The following is a 19,370-nucleotide window of genomic DNA, read 5'->3' on the forward strand; positions in this document are numbered from 1 at the left end:
GACTCTTCCTTTACCGTTTCCGGCCTCTCTTTTTTTGCATAGCTACATGAAGAACTTCAAGACTTTAATTCTGCAGCTTAAAAAAATTATCCATGCGGTCTTCGTTAGTGAGCCATATGTGGTGAAACTTAGAAAGGAGGGAAAGGCATTTTGCATGACTGCAGGTCGGCATACAGGGCCTTGATATTATATTTGGCATTAATTTGAGAATGTACCTCGGAAAACTCAATATGCAATGGAAGTTTAACGTCAATGTGAAACGTGCAATCGAGGTGGTAAAAAAAAAAAAATAAGTTGTGGCATTGTGTGTATGAATGTAGAATGTGGGGAACGTAGGTGGTGGAATGTAGGGACAAGAGAACATTGTGGGTGGCGGTTGGAGGAGAACAGGGAAAGGGACGGCGTGAGAGGTCGGCACCGCTCCTTATGTGGATTTGGAAATAAAGGATTTTACAGAAGACCTTACCGCATTGTCGCTTAACTTTACACTGGCGACAAGCGGGAGCGGTACCTGCACGTGTCATCCTCGGAGCGGTGCCACCACTATCAAGACGCTTGTCACACGGGATCTTCAAGGCTGGTGAAGCGTGCCTAATCTATCATGCTGTGCAGGACTTTGGTGCCATGTTTGATATTTCTTGTAATATCGCAATCATTATTTATTTATTTTTTTAGAGAATATACGGCCGTAAACAACAGTGTACCGACGCTTTGTTTTCCGTGAGTCATTGTAGTCTTGGTAACAATCCCTAGCGTTACCTACGTACTGTAGCGGCCATCTTCAAGAAAACTGAGGACGTCAGTGTCGTCCTGGTAAAAGTGCATGGCGTCTCCATGTACGTGCTGTACAGCCAGCGTCAGAGTACTTATTGGATTGGCATCAGTGTTTGTTTCAACCTTTTACGACATCATTGTACTGTTGGCGGCCATCTAAGTGGTTACAATTCTGCAAATGCCTATTAATTAATAGCAGATCTCCGTGATTCGCACACCTTATAAGTATCTACGGTGTTTTTTTTTTGTTGTTTAGTTTTTTCTTGTCTTGCAGTTAGAAAGAGAGTTTAGATCATTCTCCCTCCTCCCTAACACCAAATTTAAACTGTATAACTTTTACTTTCTTGTGGAATACTGAGTCACGATTTTGATTCAGTTGCTACCAGCATAGTTCAGACTGTTACTGTGTCGAACATTCAGCCACCGCCATTTTTCCTTGCTGAGCCCGGTGAGCCTCCTATACAATGGGAATTATGGATCGACTTGTTTGAGGCTTATGTGGAGGTTTTAAAAGAACAAGAATGTTCACCCAACAGATATTTGGCCCTGTTGAAGCACAGGTTAGGTGCAATTGGATTAAGAGAATTTAAGAATTTACCTCCAGTTGATAATGCTGGCGATGTGGATGTTTACCAGCTTGCCAAGAAGCAACTTCAGGAACGTTATGACAGGAAAATTAATGTGGTATTAGAGCGCTACAAATTCTACTGTAGGACACAGCATGATGACGAATCTATAGACCAATTTGTAGCGGCTCTTAGAAGATTGGCAGTTACCTGTACTTTGAACAAATATCTTATGACCAGGTTTTGAGGGATTCAATTTTGATGAAAACTAAATCACGCAAAAAACTGGAGAAATTGTGGTCATGCGGTAGTGATTTAACGTTGAAGAGCGCAATTGACATTGCAAGAACGATTGAAGTGTCTGAGAAACATATTCAAACTGAGGAAGAATGTTATGTGACTCTGAACTTGGGGTGGTTTGTGTTAGTTCTGTGACAAAGGACTCCAAAAGATTCAAGAAAAAGACTGAATGGAAGAAAGGTGGTACAAAAAATATAGACGTGGAGCTGGCGATCATTTAGCTAATTTTAAGAAATGTCCGGCACTAAACAAGATGTGTAATTTGTGTAAAAAAAAAAGTGGCCACTTCAGTAAGGTATGTAAGAGTGGTATGAAAAGTATAAGTTATGTCTCGAGGCATGATGACACTGAGGGCAATAGAGTCCAAGATATAGTTTTGAGTGTTATGGGAGGATGATGGGATTGTGGGTAGGTCTTCGGGTTTACCTACTTGCAAGCTACTTATAGATGGTATTGAGGTTACGGCTATGGTCGACTTGTGTGCATTGTTCACTATTATGAGTGTGGAAATGTTTAATAAGTTATGGCATAGTAGAAAGTTAATTCCTACAGATGTGAATCCGGGAAGCAATACAGACCACAGAATTCCTATAGTGGGGTATACTAATGTACAGATTGAGTTTGGAAGTAGCCAGTGTAAGGGCAAGTTGTACGTAGCTGAGAAGGGTTAGTTAATTTTAGGATGGCCTCATATTAAGGAATTGAATATTAAGATTGACTTTACGAACGTTTCTCCTGTATATGGGGTATTTGAGCATAATTTTCTTGAAAAGGTTGAATTATGATGAGTTGGACAAAAGTTTTCCCACTGTGTTTTTCAAATCCTTAGGTAAACTTAAAGAATTCAAACACAAAATTGTATTACGAGAAAATGTAAATTCTTTAAGACATAAAACGCGGAATGTACCTGTGAATTATAGACCTAAACTTAAGGAAATGTTAAAGGATTTGTGTGAAAAAAATATCATTGAACCAATTGAGAGTTTGGATTGGATATCCCCGGTTGTGATATCTCTTAAGGAGAACGGGGATCTCAGATTGTGTGTCAATTTGAGGTCTTTGAATGAAGCGATTTGGATTGATACATTCCCATTACTGAATTTACAAGAATTGGTGTCACCTGTGTGCCAAGCCTCAATTTTTTCCACCATAGACTTATCTAGCACTTATCATCAGATTGAATTGGATGAAAGCTCCAAGCATTATACTGCATTCTTAACAACAGAGGGTACATTTCAGTATAAAAGGATGCCTTTTGGCTGTGCAAGTGCATCTGCTGTCTTCCAAAGAGAAATGAATAGGATTTTCAGTGGTGTGAAGAATGCAAAAGTGTTTCAGGATGATATCCCAATATATGGTAGGAACAGATTGAAAGATGACAAAGTTTTAAAAGATGCACCAGTCATACTTTGTGAGAATGGCTTGACAGTAAGAAAATAGGTTTGGTCAAACTCAAGTAGAATATTTGGGTCATATCATTTCACGAGAAGGAATTCGTCCCAAGATAAGCCATGTGAAGGCTATTGTTGATGCTCCTGAGCCGAACTGTAAGGAGCAATTGATGTCAAGTCAAGTCAAGTCAACTTTATTTCGGCTACAAGAGCCATAAAAGCACATAGCAGCAATAAATACAAATAAATACACAAAGTAATAAATATAACTATACATATAATGATAACAAAATGGAATAAAGATAAAATACACTCACACAGTGCAATGGGACAGTCTTGTTGGAATCATTAAACAGATAAGAATTTCCCTCTGACAAACCAGCTAGCTCCGAGGAACTTGGCAACGGCGATCACTAGCGTTGGCCTAGTGTCTAATCTGAGGATTCGCAGGGCTATTTCGGAGCTGCGGACTCCCAGCAGTCTGCATGCCGGGGCCAGCCATTTCCTACGTGAGGCGGTGTATGCGGGGCAGCCAAAAAGGACATGAGGGAGATTCTCGACGGAGGCTTTGCAGGCTGGATAGGCGGTTGATTCTTTGTGACCAGCGGCTGGTGAAAAGTCTTAATGGTAGCGTTCCAATGCGGAGCTGAAAGTACAGTTTCCTTTCCATTGGGACCGTAATTATGTCCCAAAAAGCCTCATACTTGCATGTCTCTTTTAGATTAACAAAACCACAAGATAATGTTGTGTGAAGTGCGGCCCTTATATCTTCGTGATCTTCCTTTGGCCAATATAGTTTCTTTAGTTCGTTTTTCGAGGGAAAGACGAAGGTGGTTGGTGAATTCCAGAGTTTACTGAGCCCGAGTGAGTAAAGTGACCCCTTGATGTATCATAGCCAGGGGATTCTGTGAAGATGATCAGCTTTTAAAATAACCTGCAGGGCTGCAGTAAAGGTTTCAAGCTCTGGGGTAATCCAGAGACGCCGCCAAAACAGCAGAGGGCATAGGTGGGCTTTATGACCGATGCGTTTTATGCCAAGATCCTTAAAAAGGGGGAACAGTGGAGTGCTTTGCGAAAGGGAAACAAGGTTTCTCAGGAAGTTGTTCTCCGCGATGGTTATGTCTTGGATTTTAGCATAGCCCCATAGTTCAGCCCCGTAAAGTGCTGAGGTCATAGCCTGGGCTTCGTATATCTGTATTGCTTGGCGAATTGGTTTTGATAATGAGAGGTGGAAGTTTTTTGATAGTACCCCTGTTTGCTTTAGTTTTAAGGTTTGCTTTCCTATGTGTGATTTCCAAGACATGTTGTCTGTCAATGTTATACCCAGGTAGCTGAAAATTCCCACCTTCTCAAGTGTGGTGCCCTCTAGTGTAAACTTCCCTCTAAAGGATCTATGGGGATTAAGGGTCATTAGTTTTGTTTTAGAGGCATTGATTTCAAGTCCCCGCGTTGAGCAGAATTTCTCAAAGCACGTGAGGAGTTTCCTTAGTCCACTAGGGTTCTTGGAAATCAGGAGGGTATCATCTGCAAAGAGCAAGACAGGGATTTTTTGTGTGCCAAGTGATGGTGCATCAGCCTCCACTCTAAGCAGGGAAGGGACGATTTCATTGATATACAGAGAGAAGAGGGTCGGGGCAAGGACACACCCTTGCCACACACCCCTTGATACATGGATTCTATCAGTTAGTTGCCCCTTGTTGTCCCACCTAACTCGTGCGTAGTTGTCCTCGTGGAGCCATATCAATATTGCTAGCATATGTTCCGGGATTCCTATTCGGGAGAGAGTGTCCCATGGTTTGTTGCGAGGTACTAGGTCAAAAGCAGACTTCAGATCCACAAAAGCAACTTAAAGGCTCCCTTTACCAATGAGCACTGTTTTCCAGTATAAAAATAGGAACCTGAGGGCTTGGTCAGTGGTAGATGTTTTCTTCCGGAAACCGGCTTGGAGGGGACTAAGGATATCATGTTCAGTCAACCAGTCTTCGATCTTTCCCAAGAGGCAGTGGCAGAAGACTTTTTGCACACAGTCAATTAGACTAATTGGTCTATAGTTGCAGGGGAATGCTCTGTCGCCCTTTTTAAAGATTGGGATAACAATAGCCCCTTTCCAGGACTCAGGGATAGGCGCCCCAGATGCTATTGCGTTCGCTATGATGGTGAGGTATCCTGACCAGGATGCTATGTCGGTTGAGAACAGGTCTGCTGGGACACCATCTGAGCCAGGGGCCCTGCTGCGTTTTATGGTGCCTAGGGAATAAGTTATGTCACTTTGAGAGAACAGCTGGGGTACTTCAGTTGTGAGTGCTAAAGTAGTGTTTGGGCAGGGGTCCATGCAAACAGGAGTGGGGCTATCATGGTCATGGGAGTACAGCCTGCTAAAATGATCTACCCAGTCTTTCGGGGCAATGTTGGTTGTAATGTCCAATCCACTGCTTTCTGGGCCTCGTGCTGCCAGGGACCAGAACAGACTACAGTTCCTCTCGCGCACAGCGTCACTAAGTGCTGTCCACCACTTATCGTCTTGGTCACGCTTGGCTTTGCGTATGGCTGACTTGTAGGACTTTCCAGATAGGCGAATGGCGGTGGCATCCTTAGAATTAATAGCTTGGATTAAGCGCCTATTTAGGGACCAACACATTTTATTGAACCAGCGGTGCCTACCTATGGGTCTCTTGCCATCATGGGCTGTGGATACTGAGAAGTGGGCTGCGATATCCCTGAAGCATGAGGTGTGGATTAAGCTTATATCCTTATAGGGGATTGCGGGGCCTACCTCTAGGTTCATTAATGTAGTCTTTAGGGTGTTATTGGCTGCGTTGATGAGTGCGGGCCGAGCCGCAACCTTGTCCCACTTTAAGTGTTGTTTGTCGTTAACCAGGCTAATACCCTCTGGTGCTGCTACTGAGGAGTTAATTGTGGGCGAGAGGTTGCCCAAAGCTAACGTGTGAACAGAGAGAGGATTATGATCACTTTCAGTTCTTTCAACGATCGTCATATTGATGACTAGGGGCCATAATCTTATGTCGAATATACAGTAGTCGATTCTGCTGGTGTGGTTGGTTTTGTTGAATGTGTGATGGCCTTTGGCGTCTGATTTGGTTCTGCCATTTAACGCCCTGAGCCCGAATTCCATGGTCAGTGACTTAACTTGGACTGCGACCTGCGTCCATCTTTTGATGGGTGGAATGGACAGGGCGGGGATAGACCAAGCTTGGTCCTCCTCATCTGTGGACCTGAGATCTTCCCAGTCTAGAGGTTCGAACGTGACATTGAGGTCACCTGCCACAATGGTTTTATGATGGCGGGGACAGTTTTGCAAAAGGGCTGCCAGGACACAAAGGGTTTTGGAGACTTGACCCCTCCTGACCCCTCGGGTGTAGATATTGAAAATGTTCACAACAGTGTCAGGCCTGAATGATAGACGAAGACCTAACAGGTCGGGAGAATCGGTGGGTAGCTGTAATATATGACAGTTAAGTGATGTTCTGATCCAAATAGTCAAGCCCCCTGACGGCCTGCCTCTAGTATTGGGCACGGCAGGGATGTGGAAGTTTGAATAGCCTGTTTGAAAGAGTGGATTGGTTGACCATGTCTCTTGAAGACGACATATGTCATATTCATCATTAAAAGAGGTGAAGGGTTGAAGAGGGAGAATAGATTTCAAGCCTGCCACATTCCATGAGACAAGTCGTACCCGAGTGAGTGGTTGAACTATCCTGTCTAGTTGCCTGGTATTTACGTGATTAGCCACCAGAGATTGATTTGGCAGGTGTGGTTGAGTGGGAAGAAGTAGATCAATACCAATGTTGGTCAGTGAAACCTGAGGTGAGTGGTGATGTTCCTCTAGTGGGGCTGACCTGGCCCTGGTGAGGGAAGTGCATGCAGGCTTAGCTATCGGTTCTTGATTTGGTGGGCAATATTCCTGCAAGATGAAAGGTGCAGTATTGTCATATTTGCACAGTAAACTGTCAAAGGTCTTAGGGAATATGTCCTGAATGGGAGAGAGAATACTTGCACTGGCAGTGTTAGGGATTGCAGCAGGCCTGGGGGTGATTGATATTAGTTGGTTGCGTGGTTTATCAGCATAGATTTTAGATGAAGCTTTAAGTCAATCGTTCTCGCCAAGGGTAGAATTGATGTCCTTGAGTGTCAGTTTTAAAATGTCAAAGTGTGTTCCCGGGTCTGGCCATCTTGCTACATTGATTATGTCCTCGCGTATTACAGAGCGACAGCCCCTTACATGGCGAATCCAATGGATTGCCTTGGTTTTAATGGAGTCTGCCCCTTCCTTATGTGTTGATGTGTTTAACTTGGGAACGTTGACCATTAGAACTACATTACCTGATTGAGACCAATCAATGGCAGGCTGCGCAGAGTATCTTGGGGCAGTATTGCTCATGAGTTTGGGGATTTTGTGATGGTCGTCTAGTGTTTTTCCTGCGCCTAAGCTGTTGTGCGAAGGAGGCTGGAGTAAGTTCTTGGTCTTAGCACCGACTGGGAGGAGGCCATCACAGCTGGGTGCTGAAAGAATGGGCAGATTTGTCATGGTGCCTGGTAGGGTTGGGCTTTGGGTAAGGATCATGGTAGCCGTGCCATCTGCAAGAGTTAACTGTTTTACTATTGCAATTAAGGAATTAACCATGAGCTTAAGTTATAGTACTTCCTTTTTTAAATCTTGTATGCATTGAATGTGCTGTGGGTTTATGTGAGTTGAGTGTGTGCTTGCGGCTGCTAGCCCATCCACCCTGATACCTGGGTCGATGTCATCATGTGATTCTGGGGCGTTAATTAACGGATTAAATCGGTTGCTGCACTGGATGAAATCATTAGAGCCCAGTGGTAGCTCCTGCACTAGAGATGGAGCAGTGTGGGTGATAACATTCCTGCCCTCTCCCTGCCCTGTAGTGGCTGTATCTTGTTGCCCACGTTTCACAAAAATCTCAGCAATTTTCTTTGGGCCAGCCATCCTATTGGTTGGGGAGTGCTCCCCCACAGTGCCGTTAGAATTATTTCCCTGAGGAGCAGTTAAAATTCCCTTGTATTCATCCAAAAGAGAGTCAATTCTGTCCATAACGCAGTTACTAGCTGCATGCTTGTGTATTTTTCGCTTAGCTTTTAGCACAGCCCCTGCCCCAGCCCCTATTGCTTTCCTTTTACCCATCTGGGACTGGCAATGGCACATAGAGCTAAGATCAAGGATGCCTACTTGAATGGTCAAATGTTAGGGGGGTGGCCCAGCCCAGCCTCTTCTGGGCTCCGACGGGCCTGCCCTTGGCCCGGGCTTTGCCTGGGTGCGTCCCGCGCAGCAAAGTGCCCCCACGCGCTTTATAGCGCTCGTTGGTGTCAAGTGGGTGCAGGTGCAGGTGAAAATGGCCACCTCCTGGGGCCTCAAAGCAGCTTGGCATACAAAGCAGCTTGGGATATGTAGTCCCTCTCGAGTCTTTAGCGCATCCCATGCAGCGAAGTGCCCCCACGCGCTTTATAGCGCTCATTGGTGGCAAGTGGGTGCAGGTGAAAATGGCCGCCTCCTGGGGCCTCAAAGCAGCTTGGGATATGTAGTCCCTCTCGAGTCTTTAGCGTGTCCCGCGCAGCGAAGTGCCCCCACGCGCTTTATAGTGCTCGTTGGTGTCAAGTGGGTGCAGGTGCAGGTGAAAAGGGCCGCCTCCTGGGACCTCAAAGCAGCTTGGGATATGTAGTCCCTCTCGAGTCGTTAGCGCGTCCCGCGCAGCGAAGTGCCCCCACGCGCTTTATAGCGCTCGTTGGTGTCAAGTGGGTGCAGGTGAAAATGGCCGCCTCTTGGGGCCTCAAAGCAGCTTGGGATATGTAGTCCCTCTCGAGTCTTTAGCGCGTCCCGCGCAGCGAAGTGCCCCCACGTGTTTTTATAGCGCTCGTTGGTGTCAAGTGGGTGCAGGTGAAAATGGCCGCCTCCTGGGGCCTCAAAGCAGCTTGGGATTTGTAGTCCGTCTCGAGTCTTTTGCGCATCCCGCGCAGCGAAGTGCCCCCACGCGCTTTATAGCGCTCGTTGGTGTCAAGTGAGTGCAGGTGAAAATGGCCGCCTCCTGGGGCCTCAAAGCAGTTTGGGATATGTAGTCCCTCTCGAGTCTTTAGCGCGTCCCGTGCAGCGAAGTGCCCCCACACGCTTTATAGCACTCGTTGGTGTCAAGTGGGTGCAGGTGCAGGTGAAAATGGCCGCCCCCTGGGGCCTCAAAGCAGCTTGGGATATGTAGTCCCACTCGAGTCTTTAGCGCATCCCGCGCAGCGAAGTGCCCCCACGCGCTTTATAGCGCTCGTTGGTGTCAAGTGGGTGCAGGTGCAGGTGAAAATGGCCGCCTCCTGGGGCCTCAAAGCAGCTTGGGATATGTAGTCCCTCTCGAGTCTTTAGCGCGTCCAGCAATTGATGTCATTTTTAGGCCTTACTGAATTTTATTCACGTTTTATAGAGAACTATGCAACCAAAATGGAGAATTTGAGAAAAATCTTTTTTTTTTGTCCTCATAAATAAATCCCACCATACCGTACGAGGGTCATCAACCAACATCTAGCATGGTAACCTCATTAACTAGGTTTAAAACCAATTAGATGCCGCACTTCACCTCTCCCGAACCCTCCCAATACTCCTCTCCAACCACAGATCAATGAACGAGGAAAGGAGAGCAAAAGAGAGGAGGGGGGGGAAGAGAGGGGGAAAAGGGGGGCGGAAATAATCATTGGACTACATGATATAGAGAAGACAAAAATATTTATAAGACTATACATCCATAGTAATTCTATTTTGTCGAGCATTTTCCCAAATAGCCCAACATTCATCATTGATACCCATTGGACCGCTACATTCCAAACATGAAAAGTAATCCACTGAAGACATCCAATCCAAAACACTTGGAGGTGACGGACTAACCCACTTTAAACATATTTGCCTCTTAGCCAATAATATCAACAGAAACAATATACCCTTACACGGCCTTGATAACTTCAGTTCCCATGTTGAATTGGAAAGAACACCAAAGAATACCAATGGGGGGATGAAAATTCTATATCAATACTTATGAATTGCTTAAGAAAACCTTTAATCCCTGACCAAAAAGGAGCTAAATATGGACAACTCCAGAACATGTGCACGTCATCTACTTTTGGCTCTCCACACCGCGGACACTTCTTTTCTAAGTTCCCCACCGCAGACAGCCTCCGGGGAGACCAATAAGCTCTATGCATGGTAAACAGTTGATTTTTTTTTCCAGAGCGACTGACCTAGTTACCGACCATAGCATGGAGCTTGACCTTTCCCAAATATGCACTAAATCCAAATTTGGAAAAACTTCTCCCCATTTCTTCTCGAGAAACAAAGCCATTGAATCTGGTGCATCAAGCAATGCCTGATACCAAACAGAAACTTCCTTATGTACCAAGGTCGAAGATAGTTTCCCCGCCCAGGAGTTATACACTCCCCCTTTCTCCTGAAGAGATGCCGCCCAGCTCGCCAGTTGTACATACTTAAACCTTGAAAATTTATAATCTGTTAATTCCTCCAATTCTGTCCAGGGGACCGGCTTCGCATCCTTCAAAAGTTGCCCCCACTTTGTCACTCCTTTCAATGCCACAGCTAATCTATCTAAAAGAAACTCAGGAGTGCCAGGGGAATCCCAAACCGGAGCCCTAGGACTGTAGTAATTAATATGAAAAGCTTGGCGAACCAACCACCATACTCTAGCAGCATCTTTAAGATACTTCAATCGAATCTTTTTGAAAAAATTTGGGTGACCACACTTACACAAAAAATGGCTGCCAGCTGCCGAAAATTCCTTAGTCGCTACATACCAGAATGACGTATATTCAGACCTATCCCGTAATAGGATCCTAACATTTTTCAAATGAAAAGCTAAATAATATTTATAAAAATCAGGAGCTGCAATTCCTTCCTTCCCCTTGGGCATACATAATTTCTGTCAAGCAATCCTCACACCTTTTGAGGACCAAACAAACGAAGTCAGGTCAGCTTGCATCTTCTGAAACCATCTCTTCTTAAACTCCAAGGGGATCGTATTAAATAAGAATGTAAATTTAGGGAGAATCATCATTTTAAGAATATTTACTCTGCGTATAAAGGACAGAGGGAGCCCGGCCCAGGTCTTCAATAAGTTGCGAGTTTCTTTGCAAGTTTTATCAAAATTAACCCAGGCCAATTCATTAAGATTGGAAATAACTTGAATACCCAGATATCTGATCTGTTGCTTGATCAGTAGACTATCAAAGGCAGTATTCCAACACATAATCTCAGTTTTCTCTGGATTAACAGCATAGCCCGAAATATCTCCATATTCCTTCAAGCATGTTAAAATTTGGGCAAAACCCTGCGTCAAATCACCCGTATATATCCTATGGTAGTCAGCATACAGAGCAACCTTCTTCTCCTAACCCATACATCGAAAAGGAGGGATCGCTCTATCCGCCCTGATTTTTACCGCCAGAGGCTCAATGTATAAATTGAAAAGAAGAGGAGACAATGGACACCCCTGCCGCGTCCCTCTCTGAATATTAAATCTTAATCAAAATACAAGCTGATGGATCTTTATAAATAACCTGAATTGCCTTTATGAATTTCGGGCCCACCTCAAAGGCCTCCATTACACGTTGTAAAAAGCACCAATTTACTCGGTCAAAAGCTTTGGCAGCATCAAACGTGAGAACTGATAAGGGGACTTTTTCCAATGATAGCCAGATCCACTGTCCCCAGTAAGTCATGAGTCAATTCATGCAAATATCTACCTCTGATGAACCCTTTCTGGTCTTCAAAGATCAATTCACAAATCACACTATGTTGGCCAATATGTGTGTGTAAAGCTTATAATCTGAATTCAACAGGGAGATTGGTCTATATGAGCTACAAAGGGCTGGGTCCTTCCCTGGCTTCAATAGAAGACTTATAACTGCCTCACTCCAAGACCTAGGCATATCCACCCCCTCCTGTAAAAGGAAGTTAAACAACTCTGTCAAAATAGAAACCAATTCCTCACAAAGATTACTATATTATTCATTTGACAGACCATCTGGACCCAGAGCTTTCCCCTTCTTTAAATTCAGAATCGCCATCCTCACCTCCCCGAGATCTATTTCTCTCACAAGTAGGTTCTGTTCTGATGCTGTTAACTGGAGGAGATGAAGCGCTTCCAAGTACCCCTTTACAGACGTTTCAAACGTTACGTCAGAGTGCTGATTTTCCGTATACAGATTCTTTAAAAAACCCACAAAGGCCTCCTCTATTTCGGAGTTAGTTATACAATCAACTCCCGTAATCTCTGATTTAACAAGTGATATTATATTCCTAGAACGGTCTGACCTAGTTTTCCATGCCAAAAGCCTTCCACAGCCTTCCCCATATTCATAATGGGCAAACCTACTACATTCCCATGCCCTTCTTGCTTTCCCCTCTAAGAATAGACCCAACTTTGACCTAGCTAATTCTAACTGAGCATTAAAAAAAAAACCTCTGTTTTTCCTCCGCCCTTGAGGAGGCTTCCTGCAAGGAGGCCACCTTAAGCTCAAGTTGTTTCAACTGGTCTCTCTCTGCTCTATATCTGCAAGTGGCCAACCCTACAAGCCTACCTCTAATAAACGCTTTATATGCGTCCCACAATGTCTGCAATGTGGTGGATCCGTAATTCAATTTAAAGAATTCATTAGTATCTTTCCTCAGCCCATCCACCAATAACTCATCCAAAAACAAAGAACGATTTACTGTCCACCTGGAACTAGGAGCTTGATTATTAAGAGAGACTTGCATTAATACTGCTGAGTGATCTGAGAGATGTGCCGGGGCATGACTAACCGATATTACCATATCTCTTAACTGTTGTTGGATTAAAAAGAAATCTAACCTTGAATGATGACCATATTTTTTATTATTAAATGTGTACCTAAGCCCTCTCCCACCCTTCTGATGCCAAATATCCATTAAACCAAGATCTAGCATTCCTTGTTTTATCCTAGACCAGGTTCTAGGTAGATTAACCGTTGGCCTTGGAGTAGACTTGTCTAAAGAAGGATTCAATAAAATGTTGAAATCTCCTCCAATTATAATCGGGTATTTAACAACTAACAAATGTGAAAAAAGGTCTTGGAAGGGTGAAGGATCGTCAATATTGGGACCGTAATATACAACAATGGTAAAACCGATACCATGTAAAGCGGCTTCCAAAATCAACCATCTCCCCCTAAGATCCTTCTTAATATTATCCACCTTCACTCCCACTGACTTCTTTATCAAAATTGCCACCCCCTTAATTGCACACGATTGATTAGTACATGCGAGATAACCCACCCAATTCAAATTTTTAAGATATACCTTCCATTCGGTTTCTAACAAATGGGTTTCTTGTAAAAAACATTACCTGCTCATCTGCCCTTTTTAAGAACTCAAAAATTCTCCTCCTCCTCCCCGGAACCCGCAGACCATTTACATTCCATGATAAAAACTTCAAAATGACCCCTGCCCTGTTAACCATTGATAATCATAAAAAGGGTTATTACCGAAAAAAAGGTCAAGGACCCTCGTACAGACCCATAGCACACTACTGAGGACATTTTCAGACACTGCATATTCCCCCCCCCGACCCTGCTAACCCCCCACCCCACCCCCACCTCATGTGAAGAAAAAGAAAAAAAAAAAATCTCCTGACTTATACCCCAAACACTCCCAAGACCTCCTCCTACCATGGGAACCCTCCCTCGACTTCAAGGGCGACTGTGACCGCCCATATGAGCTCTTAACCGGGCAGCTTTTCTTTTCTTTTTTTTTTTGTTTTACCCGGGTCTTTCAGCCTTTTTTCATTTTCTCAATTAACGCCTGCACTTCCGCGGGTTCCCTAATATTATGCATCGTATTATTCCACATAATCTTCAAAAAAGCTGGGAACCTCATCTGAACTGTTGCGCCAAGAGACTTAAGCTCTTGCATATACTTCCCCAATTCCCATTGCCTATCTAAAGTTGTTTTAGATAAGTCTGAACGAATCCGAAATGTCCAATCACCCATTGAAAAACTACCCGCCTTGAGAGCTTCAGACAGAATTCTCTCTTTTACGGAGTAAGTGCCAAAGTTAACCAAAATCTTCCTAGGGGTCTTCCTATCAGGCTTCCTCCTAAAAGGATCCCAGGGAACCCTTTGTATATCCTCTCTCAGCTTTGTCTGATCCATTGTAGGAAAAAAATTCTCAAGCAAAGTCAATACAAAGGCCTTGATATCCTCTCCTTCCAGCCCCTCGGGTACATTCAGGATTCTAATATTGTTTCTTCGTAGGTTGTTTTCCAGGGACTCTAGCTTTTCCTGTACCATCTTGCCATCGCGTGATAACCGGGAAATACCCTGAGTGTTGGACAGAACATGGGCTTCCTGCTATGACACCACCATTTCCAAATGACTTATCCTTTCCGTCAAAGCATTACGTTTAGTCTCCAAAGCAGCGCAGGACTCTCTGATCTTCCCTTGGTTAAACTCAGATACCTCAAATTTACCCCTGATCTCCTCAGATAAGGAGATCAAGAGGTTCTGTACCGCAGAGTCATGTGCAGATGATCTCGACTCTAGAGCCTTCATAGCCAAGGGGCCCTGTGCCTCACTGCACGCCACTGATTGGGTTTGCGCATACTCATTCTCACCTGTCTGACTTCTATGCTCTAGGAAGGAAGATGAAGGGGACCGAGAGGGGAGGGATCCTTCTAAAGGCTGTGGTGACTGCATCGCTTGACAGTATGAGATATTCCTCAAAAAAGGAGCAAGGGGGGAAACCAATGTTTCTTCCTCGGAAGGTAAACCTTGCGCACCCAATGCCTTACTAGCTTTACCAGATCTGTTATTATTCCTTTTCCTGGGCTCCAAACCAGACAAAAGGGGTAAAGACAAACTCCCTTTTTTGGATTTCCCAAACCCTTTCACTTGTGCCCTCTTGCTTCCAGACTCCCCCTCTTTTCCCTTACTAGAGCTTTGCAAACTACTAAGAGTATTTTTCGGGAGTGCCTCCTCACCTCTCCCAAGGCTAAGCAGAGCTCTCTGGCTTTGCAACAATGGGGGGCCCTTAGAAGACGCCTGTATTCTCAATTTAGTCGGCGTCATATAAGCAGAGCCCCCCCAAACAATAGAAAAATACTTGCTGCGATCCTGAAATGTTTTGGTGTCTCCCTCCAAGTCTCTCCTACAAGTGCAGAAGGCTGCTCCCAAGCATGGCCCCCGGAAGCAGTTGTCAAATAATAAGCGTCTCCTTTGGCCCCAAACTAACGCTGCCTCCAGGAAAAATCCTAGGAATGGGGCGCCGATCCTTGGCGTCTCCTTGATAAGAAATGGCCCCTTGTTTGGCCCTGGATCTCCCAAAGGGCGGGGGCGTAGCGCGAGGCTCATCCGGCTGCTTGCGTTCAAAGCACGGCGTCTACAGCGTCGTGCTGTGACAGGTGCGAGCGCCGGCCGGGAAAGAGCTTGCGACCGCGCGTTTACGCGGCCGCCATGTTCCCCATCTCGTATCTGGACATCACTGTGAGAGAAAAATCTTAAAGAAAAATGTTCTGTTTGTATGGGGGCAGGAACAGTCTTCGTGTTTTGATTGTATCAAACGTGAGATTGTTCAAGCTCCATGTTTAAAACCATTTGAAACGAATACGGATTGTGTAATTGCAGTTTATGCACGTAACTAGGGAATTGGGGCTGTCTTATCACAAAGAAAAGGTCAGGAAAAATGGATTGCAACGTATACTTTGCGCACGTTATCAAAATCCGAAAGGAATTATTCTGTGATTGAGAAGGAATTGTTAGCAGTTTCATGAGATGTACCAAGATTTCGAATGTATGCATGGGAAAGAAAGTTTAAGTTATGCACAGACCACAAGCCCTTAGTCAATATTTTGCATCCTGGCGGTGGGAAGAATTTATCACCAATACTTGCTTCTAAGCTGCAAAAGTATTTTTTCGAAGTGGAATATATACCCGGAAGGAGCAATTTTATTGCTGATGGTCTGTCCCGTTTACCTAATGATGATAGGTGCATCGATATGGAGTATGATGTACTGTTTACGTATGAGGATGTATTTTTGGGATTGGAATTGCATGAGGTATCAGGACAAGCAATGTTAACTTAGCAGGAATGGGATCAAGAAATGATGAAGGATAATGATATGCAAATGGTGAAGGGATACATACTTAACGGCTGGCCTAGTGAACGTGCGTTGAGAGCTGAAAGTCATGCTTTATGGAAATTAAAGGATGAACCTAGTTTAGATGGTGAGGTAATTCTAAGGGGTGACAGAATAATTTCCTCAAAGGGGATGCGTAGTGGCATGTCTAGGAATAAGAGGCAAGTGAAATAATTTTTCTGGTGGCCTGGTATGGATGTGATCAACAGATTTGTAAGAAATTGTGCCCAGAGTGATACGAGTGTGAAAACTTGTACTGCACCGTCAATACTGGTTGAGTTACCGGATAGGCCTTGGAGGAAGTTGGCAATTGATTGTATGGGTCCATTTTCTACTTTACCAGCGAGGGAAGCATATGCCATAGTATTGATTGATTATTTTTCTAAACGGCCTGAAGTGCAATTTGTGAGCAAAATTTCCACGGAGACAGTGATAGAATTTTTGGAAAATATATCTTCCAGGGAGAAGGTACCAGAAACTCTTGTATCAGACAATGGTGTACAATTCACTTTGACGAAAATGTCTGCATTCTTAAAAAAGAATGGTATCAAACATGCGAAGGTGGCTTTATATAATCCCTCTTCAAATGGTCAGGTCAAGAGATTCAATAGGTTTGTTAAAGAAACAATACAATTGGCCTTTAAATCTGGTATTCTGTGGAAACAGGCCTTAAGGAATATGCTTTCATCGTGTAGAGTGACTCCTTATTCTGTGACGGGAAAGATGCCTTTTGAATTGTTAAGAGGAAGAAAACTGTCTACTGGCTTGGTTCCTTGGTGGCTAATGGAGAGAAATCAAGTGAAATTTGGGGTTGAGTGTGAGAATAAAATGAGGGATAAGGTACAGGATTATCAATTGTGCAACAAACTGTGTCACAATGTCAAATCTCGTATGAGTTGACTGAAGGTGGGGCAAAGTGCCGGTGTTAAAGTAAGGATAATAAGGGATGTTTGGAGGGGTGTAATTGATACTTATTTGAGAGTGCCCTCGATGCAGGTGACAAGACGGTCCATCATGAGAGTTGTGTGAATGTGGATAGGGCGTTGCGACATAGTGAGAGAGAGAGGAAAACTCCTACCTATTTAAAAGACTATGGCGGTCATTCCAACCGCGCCGCCCGCCTGGCGGGAACCGCCGAATGACCGCACCGCGGTCAAAAGTCCGCGGCGGCCATTCTGGCTTTCCCGCTGGGCCGGCGGGCGACCGCCAAAAGGCCGCCCGCCGGCCCAGCGGGAAAGACCCAGCAACAATGAAGCCGGCTCCGAATGGAGCCGGCGGAGTTGCTGGGGTGCGACGGGTGCAGTTGCACCCGTCGCGATTTTCAGTGTCTGCGAGGCAGACACTGAAAATCATTATGGGGCCCTGTTAGGGGGCCCCTGCACTGCCCATGCCACTGGCATGGGCAGTGCAGGGGCCCCACGACACCCGTTACCGCCATCCTGTTCCTGGCGGTAAGAACTGCCAGAAACAGGGTGGCGGGAAGGGGGTCGGAATCCCTGGGCCAGGGGTAAACCGGCGGTTTCGGTTGCCCTTTTCTGACCACGGCTTTACCGCCGCGGTCAGAATGGCCCAGGAAGCACCGCCAGCCTGTTGGCGGTGCTTCCGCGGTCGGTGACCGCCAGGGTCAAAATGACCCCTCCTATGTAACAAACCAATGAATTATTCATGTTTTTCATGTTTCTCTAAACATTTGAACTCAAATTGTAATTAGAGGTATATGTATATATACAATTGCACTTATTTTGTGTTGTTTGGTTGTTCTTTCCCACTGAACAATTGTATTTAAATTTTGTTGGGGGGGGAAGGTGTGTGGTATTGTGTGTAGGAACATAGAATGTGGGGAACATAGGTAGTGGAATGTAGGGGTTGGCGTTGAGGGACGAGAGGACGTTGTGGGTAGCGGTTGGCAGGGAACGGGAAACGCACTGCGTGAGAGATCGTCGCCGCTCCTTATGTGGATTTGGAAGTAAAGGATTTTACAGAAGACCTTACCGCGTTGCCGCTTATCTTTACATAAGTCCAATACATAGCACATTCCACAGTCATCGATCTACGTGTGCAGTATTTCACTGAGCGTTCTTTATATATTGTTTATATACTGAAGTTTAGATAAACGCATCCAGACTACTAGTCTTCCTTGCCTGATGCAGCACCAGACGTCGCATTAACTGATATCTGGATGGTTTTATACTATTATCACACCCTTCTTTGTCCCGGATTGTTGTCAAATTCACCTATTTTTAACTCACAATCTGACATTAAAGGGAAACGATACTGACCTGACAAGGCGGCCTTCATTTAAATCTGTCCTAGCTGTGTCATAACACGAAATTAGGCGTTTTCATTGCAATGATTCCCCATTTACACTGATTCTAGTTTCCTTTTGCGTGCCTACCAAACAAAACGTCACCTGCTTACAGTTAAGTCTCACGTTAAATGCAAATGCGTTACAGGCAGTTTTGAAGGGATGGGCTATCACCGAATAAATGTTGAGTCTTACTCTCTCTTCCCAACATAGTCCCAACATTGTTTTAGGCTCAATGGGTTTTACCTGCATTTGACATACGGAATAAGCATCGGAAAGCCTAGAAGAGCACGCACACTGCTGTTCAACGAAGGTGTATTTATACAAACAAGATATGCTACTTCCATGATCCATCCCACAACACTCACTTCTGGCAAGACACCACAGCGCCAGATAGACTAGTAATACTAAGACTCCTACTGCAACGCTTTTGTCTGGGCTAAACTACAGACTCACCACGTATGCGCCCTTCTAAGCAGGAACGCCGCACTTCCGTTAAGTGTTTTGTTTTTTTGTGCTGCGGAGGCTCGGATTGGCTGACAGCCTCGTGTCATTTCGCCCCACTCCCCCGGGTTGGTTCTGCTGTGAAATATAAGCTGCTTCCGAAATGCACCCGTCTGCCGTCGCCTCTCTCATTGGACCACGAAGCTGTGGCTTCCTAACATACTGAAGGGTTTCAGTTTCTGTAGTTCAATTGTGACAGCATGTATTCTCGTCCAGGTGGCTCTTAAATAACACCCGATTTGCAGTTGCATTTGGTAGCGCAGAGAAGTCAGGCAGGGGGGTGTGAGAGAAAAAAAATAGAGAGTGAAGCAGGAAATGAATACGGAAGTGAAGACCTCGACACTGAGAAAACAGGAC

General features: G+C 44.8%; 1 protein-coding gene across 2 annotated transcripts in view; it reads right to left on the reverse strand.

Moving 5' to 3' along the window:
* The window catches only part of LOC138284229 (protein FAM169B-like), a 322,775-nt gene extending 303,706 nt beyond the window's left edge, over nucleotides 1–19,069 (reverse strand). For both annotated transcript variants that reach the window (XM_069222766.1, XM_069222767.1), the window contains exon 1: nucleotides 18,966–19,069. The gene's annotated coding sequence lies outside the window, so the exon portion shown is untranslated. The remainder of the gene's footprint in view (nucleotides 1–18,965) is intronic.
* Between the last annotated feature and the right edge of the window lie 301 nt (nucleotides 19,070–19,370).

The sequence above is a fragment of the Pleurodeles waltl genome, chromosome 3_1 (assembly GCF_031143425.1).
Source record: "Pleurodeles waltl isolate 20211129_DDA chromosome 3_1, aPleWal1.hap1.20221129, whole genome shotgun sequence".
NCBI lineage: Eukaryota > Metazoa > Chordata > Amphibia > Caudata > Salamandridae > Pleurodeles > Pleurodeles waltl.